The 15,387-nt window shown below is 37.8% G+C and overlaps 1 non-coding gene and 1 pseudogene across 1 annotated transcript; both read left to right on the top strand.

The window, feature by feature from the left end:
• Positions 1–13,081, top strand: part of LOC122097809 — a 33,715-nt pseudogene extending 20,634 nt beyond the window's left edge.
• Positions 6,424–6,527, top strand: LOC122097884. Its single transcript, XR_006145604.1, has one exon. It is a non-coding gene; the product is annotated as a small nucleolar RNA U13 (small nucleolar RNA).
• Positions 13,082–15,387: the final 2,306 nt, after the last annotated feature.

Raw genomic sequence — 15,387 nt, 5'->3', positions numbered from 1 at the left:
TCTTTATCTGCCACTAAATAGTTGTCTACAAGTAGCCCCCAAAGACTTATGCAACATTATCCATGAAAGAGGAAAATAAAAAATAGTCTTTATACAAGCTAAAAGTATTAAAGGATGAGAGATTCGAAAGCCAAAGCTATTTCCAAAGAGAGATGAAGACAGCAGGTGTATGAATATGCTGTGGCACAGTCATGGTTTTAAACTGTTTCCTGAGACACTATTCCTTCTCTTCCTGCAAGGAACAAAGGATTTTTCTGCTAACAAATCCAGGAATAGCTGTGGGCTGATGCCTGTAATATCATCTCCTTGGGAGGCTGATATGTAAAGATTGTGGTTCAAAGCCAGCCCAAGCAGTAAACTCTGTGTGGTTCTGCAAAAAGCCATAAGTGGAGGCATGGATCAAGTGGTAAAGTACCAGCCTTGAGTGAAAAAGACAAGGAGAGAGTGTGAAGTCCTGATTTCAAGCCCTACTACTCTTTCTCCCTCCAAAAAAAGAATCTAGGGATGGTTAGTTCTCTAATTCATAGCAATAATACAGTTTTGTGGCAAATCCAGAAATACCAAAGTTAAAGAAAGTTTTAAACTCCAAAGTGACACAGTTATTATGAAGGACGGGGATCTGCCGCTACGTAGAAGGCTAGAATGCAAGTAAATACCTTGGGTGATATGTAAGTATATATAAATTTATTAATTGAAATATGGTAAATTTAGGGCCAAACTCAAGCAATGTAATTCCTTAGGAAGGCAAAAAATAATCCAACAAAATAAACGCCAGGCAATGGGTACTTGAAAGAGTGGGATATAATCAAGGGGAGGGGATAGAAAAGTATCTAGTATAGGTATGAGTCAACCGGAAAAAGTCAGAGAATGTGATGTTAGGAAAACGAAACCTCAAATATGTATTTTAATGTTTTTGTTTCTTTCATGCATGTGTTTCTAACGCATTTATAATATTATTTCTTTGTTGCTTTGTATGTCCCTCCCCCACAGTGTAACCCCTGCTTTCACTATATTTGATGTCAGTATAACATGTGGAGGAGACGGGGACAAACAAGTCGTTTAAGGATTCAGGTGGACCTGTTGCAACAATGAGAAGTACAAAATGTCATGTCAAAACCAGCTTTACAATGTCGGTGGCGGGGGGAGGGGGGGTATGATTGGGTGGGGGGGAGGGGGGAGGCTGGGAAGGGAGGTGAAGGGTAAACAAAGGAGGAGGCTGCAATGCTTGGTAAGAAATGTATGCATTTTTCTGCCCATGTAATTGTAACCCCTCTGTACAGTATGTTCTCAAATAAAATAAAATTAAATTAAAAAAAAAAAAGAGTGGAAGAATGCAATCCAATATTCAATGTATAGCCTACAAAAATTAAGAAAAGTGAGGAAAGATTGGGAGGAATGCTGAAAGGGATGACATTAATCGAGACTCACTGAATTCATACACTGCTTTGTTGAATGGTAACTCCCTGTACAACTACTTAAAGATAATAAAAAATATTTTAAAAATAAAACAGCCAGATGCTCATGGCTCATGCCTGTAATCCTGACTATTCAGGAGGCTGAGATCTAAGGATCGTGGTTCAAAGCCAGACTAGGCAGGAAAGTCCATGAGACTCTGATCTCCAATAAACTACTGAAAAAAGCCAAAAATGACACTGTGGCTGAGGTGGTATAGTGCCCAGACCCAGAGTTAAGGCCCCAAGACTTGCAAAAAATATAAAAAATAAATAAATAATATACTTTAAAAAAACTTTAAAAACAGTCAGGAAAACATTGCCCAAGAATTGCTCTCAATGTCAGTGAAGCACAACAAGGTGAGAAAATTATGACTAATTTTGTGAAATGAGGATACTTTATAAACATGAATGACACAAGTTGAGTCTGAATGGAAGGCATGTGTTTTGGCAGTCAATAAAAAATTAGAGCTTGTATCATAGAGAAATTTACTTGGCAAGAGAAATTGAAACAAAAGCCAGGAAATTTTCAACAGGTTTAAGTAAGCTGATGTATGTACACAGTCCAGAAAGTAGAAGAGAAAGGAAAATTACACAACTGAGGAGACCCAGCCTATTGTTTCCCCATGAAGAAGTTGTGGTGGGGATAGGTGTCTATGAGAACAGGAGAAGTGGAAAAGAAAACGAAGAGAAAATCTGAGTGAAGGCAATTTCTTGAGAGAACTATCGTATTTTTACACTAGTGAGATAGGCTTGTTTGTAGGAAAGCAGTTATAACAAGATCCTTAAAGCAGCTATCCTCTACAAAGATATTCAAGAAGAGGGACTGCAGCCCCTTCTGACTAATCCTGAACATTTGTTATCATTGCTGCATGACAAAAAGTTGCTCTGGAAGACATTATGGTTTTACAGCTCTATTCCCAACTCCTTATGAAAACAATTTTCTGTCTATACTGCTATTAACCCATCTCCTCTTTGTAGATAAGAAATGGGATGGTGTACAGATGTAGAAGGTACTAGGACCTTTTAGGAACGTGTAAGAGGAAGACTGCGGTGGCTGCCTATGAGCCAGGACAATGTGATGGATTAAAGACTTCTACTACTATGATCAGGGTCATCTTGACAAACTGTTAGAGCATCCTAGTCTTTTCTATTTCCCCTTTCTAGATGTGGCCATCATAGCTCCCAGCCTGCTGAGACTGAATTGTACAGTGGAATGGTGGTGTCAACGTAAGAAATGCTAATACATTGATCGCACACATTTCAGCCAGCTTTTACTGTGATAGATGATAAAATAAAACCACCATCTAGCAAGATAGCAATATATCTGAGAAGGAGAAAAAAATCTCAACCTTGAGTGATTTTGACTGCAGGAATAGACATTTCAGGCATGATACAATTTTAATATGGTAACGCTGACAGATAAAGAAATGTTGGAGAGCTCAAGATAATTAAGTTATAAAAATGTTCTCGGATTCATTTTTCAGAACCCCCAAGCTCAACTGTCTGCCTCAACTGTCCAAAGGTTAGCCATTCAACTATCCAAGTCCCTCCTGAGAAGACACAAGGAAAATGATACAATCAGAGGATTTTATGCAGTACTCTAGCTTTTAGGTACATTTGTGAGGTAGAATAATTTGGTGCTGCAAATTTGGTTCTCGGGAACTGTAATAGTATCTTTTTGATTCTAAAGATCACATTGGCTGGTTTTATGTTTTATCTAACAATAAAGCAAATTTTCTATTTTATGTTTTTGTGTCAGTATTGGGGCTTGAACTCAGTACTTTCTGGTTTTGCCTGGCATTTTTGCTTAAAACCAGTGGTGTCCTACTTTGGCCACACATCTGTTTCCAGTTTTTTACTGACTAATTGGAGATAATAGTCTCATATTTGTCTGCCCAGATTTGCTTTCAACAAGAAGCTTCAGAATCTCAAAATCCTGAGTAGTTTGTATTGTAGATGTAAGTCTTCAGCATCCAGCTGTTTTCTAAAATACTTTGGCCACAGACTCAGGTCCATAGACTCAGGGATTCATGAAAACTAATACTCCAGAGAGAGTCCATGATTTTCTTTAATGTCCTTATGTGACTTCCTGTCCTGATCAAACACCATCTCTGGCTCATCTCCTCTTGAATCATGGCCAGAAGCACACTCTACTTAACTCAACAAAGTACAATAATGTCAGTATAGGCCCTTTCCAGCAAACCTGTTATGTTCTTTTTATTCAAACATGAGTTCTTCACTGTGTTTCCCTGGATATTGTTCTAAGAAAATCCTATTTCTCAGGAAAACTGATACAGCAGAAGCAGCCTTTACCACACTCGCTACACTGAGCCATACTGACAGCCCTAAGAAGACAACACTGATGTCAGTCTCCAGCTAGAGCTTTTAAACTTCTGTGTATTAATGATGTAACATCAAGTGTGTAGCTACCTAAAAGCTTGACCTCAATGGAAACAAGTGATTACCAAGTTTTAAAGGGGCTGGCCAACAAGGACTGTTGATGTCTTTTAAAATGATGCCTGTAGGAACTACATAAAATTCAATTTAACTAGCTTGTAGGAAAATGTATCTTGCATTACATTTAAACTGAAAGTTCAATCGCCTTAGAGGTCCCTTTTCTCCCAGTGACAAATGTAATGCATGACAAAGGCCAGGTACTTGGTTGAATATTTTTCAAGATTTTGTCATGCAGCCCTCATGATAACACTATATTATAGACTTTTTATTAATTATTACTATTGTCCCATTCAAGATGAACCAACAGGTTTGATGTGCTCAGCAACTTTCCTCAGGTTGTCGTTGTTCATTGTAGAAGATGTCAAAATTCTGAAAGAGAAGATGAGTTGAATTCACCCCAAAGCTTAACTTCCAAACTCAACCACTGTGGACCAATGCATATATATAAATTCAGCCTTTAATGACAAACTCAACTTATTACATTATTTGCCTATTATATTTGAATATGGAGTATCTCTTTAAATGTGCATGCTAAAAGCTTAGGTACTAGCTGGATGCTTTTGAGATTTGATCAGATCACAATGGCTTTCATCTTAGCCACTGATTAATCCATTGAGGAACTCATAGCTGAATGGTCTATTACGAGGCACAGCCTGGATAGACAGACTAAGTTGTGATAGCATGCATTTGAAAGGTTTATCTTTGTGTGTGTGTTTGTGTGTGTGTGTGTCTGTGTGTGTCTGTGTGTCTATGTGTCTGTGTGTCTATGTGTCTGGGTGTCTGTATGTGTGTTCTGGTACTGAAGCTTGAACTTAGGGCTCAGGTTACTGTCCCTGAGCTTAGTATGCTTAAGGCTCATATTCTACCACTTGAGCCATAGCTCCACTTCCCATTTTTTGGTTTAGTTGGAGATAAGTGTCCTCAGATTAAATCCTCGGTTTAAATCACAATCCTCAGATCTCAGCCACCACAGTCCAGTTTTGAAGGCTATATCTTATCCCTGAAGTCTTCCACCATGTCTGTCTCAGTCTCCTAGCCATCATAAGTTGAGCTTTTTGCTCTACTACACACTCCCAACTCAGATGTTCAGCCTCACCATGCACATACTCAGAAACAAGGAGCCAAGTGACAGGGACTGAAGCTTCCAAAATCATGAGCAAAAATAGAGCCTTCCTCCATTAAGTATGCTTCTCAACAGTCTTAATTGCTACTATTGTATTATGGAACTATACCTTAATGTATTTCCAGTAGCTTTTCTTGGATGTGCAGGATTATGCACAAATTTTTTAGAGCTCAAAAGAAGAACCTGAGCTCCAGTTCTGATGTGTCAAACCATGTGTGATGTGCTTGAAAATATGAGCTTTTGCCACATAGCTTCTCGGTCTGACTCAATGTTGGGCCCTAGTCAAGTCACTTAACAGGCGTCTGTCAGCAAATGAGATTATTATTGAAAGGATTAGAGATAATCTATGCAAAATCCCTGACTGAGTGCCTGACAAAGAGCCTGCATTCACCAAGTAGCTTTTCCTAACCTCTCCTTTCTGGGCCTACATGAGAGAGAAGAGGGTTACAATTAGTTCATCGTGATAGATGGCAGACTATGTGATTTTAAGATTAAGTTTAGATCTCAGAAATTTTTTAATCCAGTCTCATGATATTGAAGTCAAATTTAGAAAGGTGTATCCATGGATAAACACATGTATAAACAATTCTTTTAGCCCTCTAAATTCTTGGGAACTCTGACTAGTACCTACATGAAAGCCATAATATTCATATCTTATATAGCTTGTATTTCTGGATTCAAATTGTATTAACTAGCATCTTACTAAATTTTAATTTAAAAACATGTGACCTGTACATGTGCTAATTTTGTGAATGAGAAACATGGCAAAACTCAAATGGTTGAGTGGGCCTTGGGAGGGATCATTGTTTTCAGCCAGCTGTAAGACAGTGGGGAGGAGGAGGTGAAATAAGTGGGTATTTCTGTTCTTGTAAATTTGTGATCTTTCTAGAACTGTAGTTCAAGGATAACAAAATTATAGCAATACTAGTACTCTCAGATGCAGACCAACATTCTTGATTGGTAAAAGGACAATGACAACAAGAAGGTGGACTTTTGGAAGGACTTTGATGAGGTCCAGCTGATGGGATTCTATCCATGGATCTGTAGGGAAGGGAAGTGTGTAGACCCCCAACTCACACCTGCAGTTCATTTCCTGTGACCCTGGCAGAATGTTCCAGCATGCTTTAATGAAAACATGTTCATGCCAGAAGAATGTGTTGCAAGGCTGATGAAAATCTGATGGGCATTCTGCCTGAGAAGATTGGAAGGAAAACAAATGTTTTCCACTGTGATTGTCAAATGCGCAAAGTTTTAATTTGGGTTAAGGAGAAGGAATTCACTGAATCACAATTGGCCATTTGTAGGCTATTGCATTAAGTCAATTATCTTTCAAGGTAAATGTCTCAAAATAACATTAGACTTTGTGGCAATAAAAACAAAATAGAGATGATCTTCTTCCAGTTCATAAGCATGATGACTGAGTTCTCACACGCTTGGATGACACGTGCCTCCCTCAAACCTGGTTGCCACATGGGCATATTACCCATCTGATGTTAAAATAAATAGAGGTTATCATGGGAGATAGAGGATGGACACTATTCTTATGTAGTACCAACATCTTTTGTTAATATGGATTTTGGTGTTTATTGAAATCTAAATCAAATCCCTGACCTTTTGGGTTTTCTTTTCTATTTTCTTTAGCTTTGACTTTAGGAAGAATTGTGAAAGAAAAGACCCATTCTGTTGAGAGTTCTTCATTGTCATAATTTCATTTTCTAGTGCTATTTATTTACTCAAGTATTCCATGTAGATTTCCTGACATTTTTCACAGAGAAACAAAGCACAGTAACTTTTGTTATATGTCCTCAAAGTGTCAATGTTTTCTTCTTTGAAATTATTCCTCTCTTCTATTACCCATATTAGGTAGATTTTTCTCTCAACCTAACAATTTTTTCATATTAAAGTGTCCCTTTAGTCACCAGAGGAGATATTGATAAAAGATAATGGTATAGCATCACCTCACACTGTGACTACTGAGTACCAGTAGGTGCTCATTAAATATTTATTTCATCTCCTTGATAGCTAAGATATGAACCTAAAGTGTGACACATTCAGTGGTATTCTTTAATCTTATCCAAAGAAATGAAATTATTACCATGAAATGGCAAAGGGCGAGAATAATCATTTGAGCAAGAGGCAACAGCTTCTGAATGAATAACTATTGGTACTATTCCCAGCCCTCCTGTGCCAGCCAGAGAACCACTTCCCCAGCTGTAGTAAGTCTAGATGCTATGGCTCCCAGATGTCTCTATTTTCCAGGGAATGGCCCCAACTCAAACCTGACTGTTAACCAGGGTGCAAAAGCCCAGCCCTTTTCACTCAGAGGGACAAATTCTGTGTTGTTTACACTTGCAAATTTTCTGTGGAATCAGACTGAAGCCAAGTACCTCTGAGATTCTAGCCTTATTGAGCTTCATCTTCTTGATCTGAAAGATGACTTCTGCTTCTCTCTTTGTCCTTCAAGACATATAACCTGACACAAAAAGTAATGCGTCCCAAGTCTACAGGCCTGCAGGACATGTATGCTCTTCTTGCTTACCAGTTAATAAAAATAAACAAAATAGGCAGATGCTGGTGACTCACACCTGTAATCCTAGCTACTCAGGAGGCTGAGATCTGAGGATCACTGTTTGAAGCCAGCCCAGGCAGAAAAGTCCCTGTGAGACTCCTATCTCCAATTAACCACTCAAAAACTGAAAGTGGCACTGTGTCTCAAGTGGTAGAGCATTAGCCTTGAGCACAAAGAGGCTCAGGGACAGCACCCTGAGTTCATACAAAAACAGCAAACAAACAAACAAACAAACAAATAATCTTTGAATAAAATAATATTATTTAATTGATCCAAGACATTTATTTTTTAATTATTTATATAATCAAAATGTCAGTTGTTTATTTATAAAGAACTTATTTTAGAGGTTTTAAAATTATTTGTATCCCTTATAAGAAATAGTAAAGCCCAGACCTAACAAAAAATGAAGTTACAAAACATTAATGATGATCAAAATAAACTTTTGCAACATAGGTTTATGTATGTAGATGGCAGAAGGAATCTCATTGAGAGCTGTTGTACAATACTAAGGTGTAGGTAGGATACAGAGACAACAATAGAGGAGGCCAATCTGACTAAAGTATAATAATATGCACCTGTGAAATATCATAGTAAAACCCTTCTGTATAATTAATATATGTTAAAAATGATAAAATGTATGACAGGACAGCCTCTGCTTTGGGGATGGGAAATATCAGAAGGGAGAGCCAATAGGATGAATGAGGGTGAATATGAACCTACTTTATATGTGTGAATAGTAAACAAAACAATGAAACCCGTTGAAATTGTTTGAAGAAAGGATGGGGATATGAGGAAGAGTGAGGGAATGTGTGTTTTATGGGATACTTTGTATGCAAGCATGACAATATCACAATGAAAACCATTGTACAACAAATGGATGCTAATAAAATCTTTTACAAAATAAAAGCTATTACAAAACTAAATCTTTGTTCTTTGGATCATATGAAATTTTTAGATGCTAAAACTGAAATATAGGTAATGCTTACCAATGGCTGAGGTCTTCTGTCATATTTTCTCATCATCTTTAATTTGTAGTGTTTAAATGTTAAGTCTATTATTTCCATTGCCTTTCATAGAATTCCCAAGATACCAAAAACCTGAACGATGTTTTTCATGTAGGGAACCTAAAACTTCCCAAATTCTATCCACTTTAATCGCCCATTATTAGCACCATCAAGGGAAGTTTTTTTAAAAATGTGAAAGTCCAAATTCCATGCCTACTTAAACTCAAGCGTAGGGGAGGAGAGAACCTGGGTAATCATATTTTAAAACTGTGTCACCAGGTTGAGAAACACCAGATTAAGGAATGTGACCAAATCTCTCCAGCTGCTGATTCCCTCAGCCACACCTGAGCCAAGCTTCTACTCCACTAAAACATCTAAAGTTAAACTGGTTTCCAGGGGAGAAAATATGAAGTTGGCCCCAGGTTCTACAGGAAGGCAAATGACACGGGGAAAAATTGTACATATTCAAGCAGCTGTGGCTTTGAATGAGTTTTCATAACAGTTAACCATTTAGTGACACATAGTGAAATTTCTTTTTCAAGCATTCATGGGTTTATATGTGACAAACTGCTCAACAAATACAAGGAAAACGAAGTCTGGCTGTTCTCTGCATAGTACTTGAATTTAATTACCTAACATATATCCCAGCAACACATCCTTAAGAATAGCATTAAATTCTCAGCAGAGATAGTTGACATTTTTTCTTCTAGAATATTTTCTTAATATGTTTATATTAAACATAGTTTACTGAGACATTTTCCTGAATCATTTTTATCCTATATGAGACACTCAATGTGAAAATGATGCTTTAATAAATCTATCGTAACCAAGCTAGAAAGACAACCAACTAATTGGGAAAAAATATTTACCAGCAATATATCAGACAAGGGGTTAACATCCAGTATATACAGGGAACTCAAGAAACTAATCCCTCCCAAACCTAACAAATCAATTACTAAATGGGCAAGGGAACTAAAGAGGGACTTCTCAGATGAAGAAATAAAAATGGCAAAGAAACACATGAGGAAATGTTCATCATTCCTGGTGGTGAAGGAAATGCAAATAAAGTCAACCCTGAGATACCACCTTACCCTAGTCAGAATGTCCCACATCCACAAATCAGCCAACGACAAATGCTGGAGGGGATGTGGAGAAAGAGGAACCCTATTACACTGTTGGTGGGAATGTACACTTATACAACCACTTTGAAAAGCAGTCTGGAGGGTCCTTAGAAAGCTAAAGATTGACCTCCCTTACGATCCAGTCATACCACTTCTAGGCATCTACCCTGAACAACAGGAACCAAAATACAAGGACACATGCACCTCCATGTTTATTGCAGCACTGTTCACAATAGCTAGGACATGGAAACAACCCAGATGCCCCACCACAGATGAATGGATCCAAAAATTGTGGTATCTATACACAATGGAATATTATGCAGCCATTAGAAATGACAAAATAATGGCATTTGCAGGGAAATGGATGGAGCTAGAAGAAATCGTGTTGAGCGAGGTAAGCCAAGAGCAAAGAGACAAATGGTACATGGTCTCCCTGATAAGTGGATATTAAATCCAAAATTTTAGGTGATATGACAAAATTAACAGGGCTTAAGAAACAAAGAACTTCCACTCATCTGGTCGAACCACTACTAAATATCCCCATGCTGCTAATCACATGTATGGTGTATATGTGTACACCGATATATGTTATAGACCGTGCTAGACAATTTGCTCCAGGAAAGTTAGTATGAGCTTGTGACTTTAAATGAGCAACATTATTCCACAATACTGTGAAATTTGGGAAATTATGTAATCACTTAATCACAATTAAAAAAAAAAAAAGAACCTCGGGGGAAGGTAGGGAGGGAAGGGATAGTAGTGGGAAAACAATGGAGGGGGTACTCATTACCTTACTCATGTAACTGTATAGTAGCTTTACAATAAAACCTTAAAAAAAAAGAAAATGACGCTTTAATAGTAGATGTGGGATTGAGTGTTGTCTCTTAGCCACAAAAATGTTCATATTGTGAATTTCCCAGGCAGGCAAGGTTAGTAAAAGAATTTGACAAGTCCAGTTAGTAGAAGAGGTTTGTAAAAGTTTCGTTATGATGTTGCTCAAGGAGAGCACTGTGCAGTTGAGTATCCAAGGAGAACTGCTGTTATGTGGATAGGGCGTTAGGGAAGGCTTTTATGGGATAAATTTGGATTTTCCTGATTGGTTGTCTAGTTTCATCATGGGGTTTATTGATTGGTTGTTGTTTCCTTTTTGTGGTTGTTTGTCTCCTTTTACCATGGAACTTGATGATTGGTTGTTTCTTGGATGATAGTTGAATTTGTACGTAAGAGAATATTTCCCACCCTTAGCCCCTATTCCTCATTCCAGCATATCACCCTGCTCAACCCTTGCTCCCCCATCCTGATACTTTGTCCCTGCCATGCTTCCTTAAAAGGATGAGAGGAGCCTTCCCTCCAGGAATGTTGATTATGGAGAATGAAAGGATGTTTCTTTGAACTCTGGATGCCTTGCTTGTGAAAACCTTGAACTTTAGCATCCTTTTTGCCTCCTTCAGAGCTAGTTTCCTGCTAGAGTAAATCCATCATTCATCTTGTCCCTGAGTGTACAGAGTGCTGAGCCCCAGCCAATACTACTATTCTCCCAGGTTCAAGATCAGGGTTCCTTAAATATTTTTGTGCTGCAGACATGTTGGCAATGTGGCTAAGCCTGTGGACATATTTTCAGATCCTCTGAGATTATAGGATTATACAAGAAACCACTATATTAAAAAATAGTTGTACCTCATGGCTTTTATTATGAATTCCCCATAAAATATAACCATGGCTTCCGTTGCATTGGCAATAATATAATCTAGACATTCTTTCTTAGGGTTATGATGCTCTAAACACATTACGTGAACTACTGTATATTACCTCCTAGGAAGAAAGAAACCCCTTGCTGGCTCAAATATTTACCATTCCCTATCCAGGTTTGAGTACCATTTCCCTTACGATACCAGAGAATTCTGTCCCCACCATGGGATGGGGGGGGGGGGGTATGTTGTGATTTGCATTCTAATAGAATGGTCATATCAAAGGCTTATTTCTTTAATAAGTGCTGGCTATGTGATTGATTCTTAAGAGAAAGCCTAGGGTGACTCTTAGATAAATAGCATTCCATTTAACACAGTACTTAGCATTTCATGTTTCCTTTCCCTTAGGATATGAACATTATTGTTTCAGTGACTTGCATCACTATCACAGACACAATTCAAGTGACTTAGGCAGAAAAACCAACATTGGCTGTAGATTTAGACTGTGAGGTCCCCCAAGGTTTAGATATTTATGGGAACTCATAGGTTTATATAAAACAGCGCATTTTTCTTTTTTATTATATATTTTTGTTCCTAAACTTTTCCCAACTATTCTTGGAAACCATGAAGAAGATTTCCTGGAACATTTTGGAAACTAATGACAAGAAATAAAAGTTTTTCATGATAATTACTATATATAGTAAATATATATAATACTATATTATATGCAATCATATGTAGTATATTTTATATGATATATAATTATGTATTTATATATTATTGTATCTTCCTTTCTAACCTAGTAATAGATATTGCCTATTATTAATATAATAATAAATATCTTTTTTGAGGATAGAAACTATGATTTTTTTCCCTCTAATTGGTGTTCACAGAGCAAGTAACAGTCACCTACTGTGCTGATAATTTCTGAATAATTCGCTCAATTATTTATCAAAATACTCATTGAGAAATACTTTTTGCTACAGTCACCATTCATCTAGAAGAAAAAGTTTAATCTGTAAAACGCTTAAGAAAGCATCCCTTAGAGGTGGGCGGCACTGGAAAGACGCAGCTCACGGTCGCTGTGGCCATCTTCCATGGCCGAGTGTATGGCGCCTGGCCCTTGGCCAGAGTCTCGAATCCACCTGCTATGTAACTTGCTTAGGGGACTGGTGCGACATGAATGCATTGAGACACCGTGGGCGCGCAGGGATGAGAGGGGCTATGCCACTAAGCTCATCAACGATGGAAAGCTGGGAGACCCCAATGAATGGCCCATGCACAGGGCTGACTTCTGGCTCACAGAGAAGGCCTGGATACCAAAGCTCTTTCAAGTATTGGCTCCTCGGTACCGAGATCAGAATGGAGGCTAGACAAGAATGCTTTGGATCCCAAATCGGAATAAGCAGGATCGAGCCAAGATGGCAGTGATCGAATACAAAGGGAACTGCCTTCCACCCCTACCTAAGCCTTTCAGAGACAGCAACGTTACACTCCTAAACCAGCTACTGCTGGTCCTGTTGCAACAGGACCTCCACCCAAACGAGGAAGCCAGCCTCCACAGCTCCCATACAACTGAAACACCAAGGATTTAACTGGAGTTGAAGGGTTTATGACTCTTCAATAAACAGGATCATAGTTCTTTGGTACTCTTTGAATATCTAAAAGAAATGGAGCTACCATTGTAAAATGTGTAGTCTTAATGGGGTCCAGGACAGGGGGCCAGACAACCCTCTCTATATACAATACATAAAATTTCTTACACTCCCCCCCCCAAAAAAAGAAAGCATCTCTTTGGATTATTTGCCTTTTTAGTAACTGCCTGTAAGTTTTCCTCAGGAAATGTAAGGTCAAAATTACCAAAATAATGCTGTTAACATCTGCCTTAGACTAAATAATATAAAAGTAACATTTTGTATAATGAGGCCATAGGATTGTATAATAATCATTTCTTGCCCATAGTGCTTTGGGGATTACCTTTATTCACATGAACAAATTTTAGGCAGTTAAAAAAATAAAATAACCATTTTACCTGTGTTAATATAAATGAAACTTCTCTTCAATGGCTTATTTCTATTACAGTTTCTCATACTTTGTAATTTCTCTCCTGGGAACCATGCCAAATTTATTACCCATAATTTGACTTGACAATGGAATAAGTTTGAAATGCTATAACAAAGACAATCCACAGCTTAAATAAGAAAGTTGTTTAGGTTTTTTTCAATGAGTCCCTCCAATCCAGGAATGAAGCAACTCCATGAGTTAAATAGAGATGATTCTGCTATCCTTACTCATAGCTTCCATGTTTGTCCTGAATGTCACAGGATCCAGAGGGAAAGGCAAGAGAATTGCCCTGAAAGAGAGCTCCATTCCTGCTCACAGTTCATTGGTAGACACATTGTCATGTGCTGGCTGGGATCCAGCTAAGATGTTAATGATCCAAGCAAGGAAAAAAGACTTAAGGAGGCAACTATTCATTTACCATCGCTGAATCTGCGTTTCTGCTTAGAAATTCTGTTTTCAATTTACAGAAAGATGCCAGAGTAGCATTTATGACATATAGATGGCGCCCTGCTTATTATAGTTAGACGAAAAGATTTTTGTTGTTTTTTTTTCGTTTTGATTTAACAGTGGTTTGAAAGGTGTATACATTCAGTAGCAACTTCTCAATGTTTGGATTTTGATCTTCATCCAGGATAAAGATAAGTAATACAATACCTCCTTGTGGTGCCGGTTAGTGGCAGAGAGCTATAGCTTCCGGCAAGCTACATCATTTCATGGTAAAGATCCATACCCCAGTTTCTGAGGTCCAAATCTCTGATGCTTTGTACCTTAGGGGTAGTAAATACATTTTCACCTTCAACAGGTTTATAGGGCCTACCTTATCAGAAGTCCAAGAGCATGTCTTGTAGCTCATTCTGCCAATAAGTTGTCATAACTCTTCTAATTTATTGGGTTTAAGTTTACTGAGAATTGCATGCAAATAATGTATTAAATGTTTAGATGTTGAAAAAACTCTTCTGCTATGACAAAGTTTAGGGAGAAGCATCCTGATTTTGTTTGTTGGTTTATTTATTTGATATCAATTAGTTTCATTTCAGTCAGGCCATTAATAGATGCAATGCTACTTGATTATAATCACTTTTCTTTTCTTTTTTTTTTTTTTTTTTTTTTTGTGAGGCTTAAACTCTGGGCCTGGGCACTGTCCCTCAGCTCTTCAGCTCAAGGCAAGTGCTCTACCACTTGAGCCACAGTGCCCCTTCCGGTTTTCTGGTGGTTTATTGGAAATAAGAGTCTCATGGACTTTCCTGCCTGGGCTGGCTTTGAACCCTGATCCTCAGATCTCAGCCTCTTGAGTAGCTAGGATTACAGGTGTGAGCCACCAGCACCGGCTTTATAATCGCCTTTCTAACGATCTTTCTTTTCCCTCTTTTAAAATCAGTCTCAAGTCTCCTTGTTTTGCTTTTAAACATGTAGAGAAAGTATTTTAATTATACTCATCCTCCCTTCTTTCTCATTTGTCTGACTCCCTCCTACTAATGCCTATACCACAGACAGGTCTCAGCTTCCTAATACTCTTTTTATGATTAGAAGTCATGTTAATATTCAAAGGAATTTCACCATGGTCTTATATATGTGAATGTGTATGTTTGTATATGTGTGTGTTTGCATTCCACATTTTAGCCAGATTTACCTATACACACAATCCAGTATGTGCTTATGTTGACATGGTTGATAACTATACAGGACCACATGTGTAATGTGTTTTAAATTATAAAAATATACTAACTGCCACGATCTAGGAAGTGTTTTTATTCTAGAGTTTGGCTCACATTTTCCACATGTTATTGTAAAGCAAGTATGATTCATGAAATTCCGAGTGTCATTACATTTAGGTACAAATTTTTAAGTGGTACAATAGGGATGTAAAATCAGATCAGACGCCAAAGCATTTTCTATTCATCATCTCA

This window comes from Dipodomys spectabilis, unplaced genomic scaffold (genome assembly GCF_019054845.1).
Source record: "Dipodomys spectabilis isolate Male_0828 unplaced genomic scaffold, ASM1905484v1 ptg000436l, whole genome shotgun sequence".
Taxonomy (NCBI): Eukaryota; Metazoa; Chordata; class Mammalia; order Rodentia; family Heteromyidae; genus Dipodomys; species Dipodomys spectabilis.
Note: the sequence above shows the minus strand (reverse complement) of the source record. Positions and strands in the feature narration are given on the sequence as shown.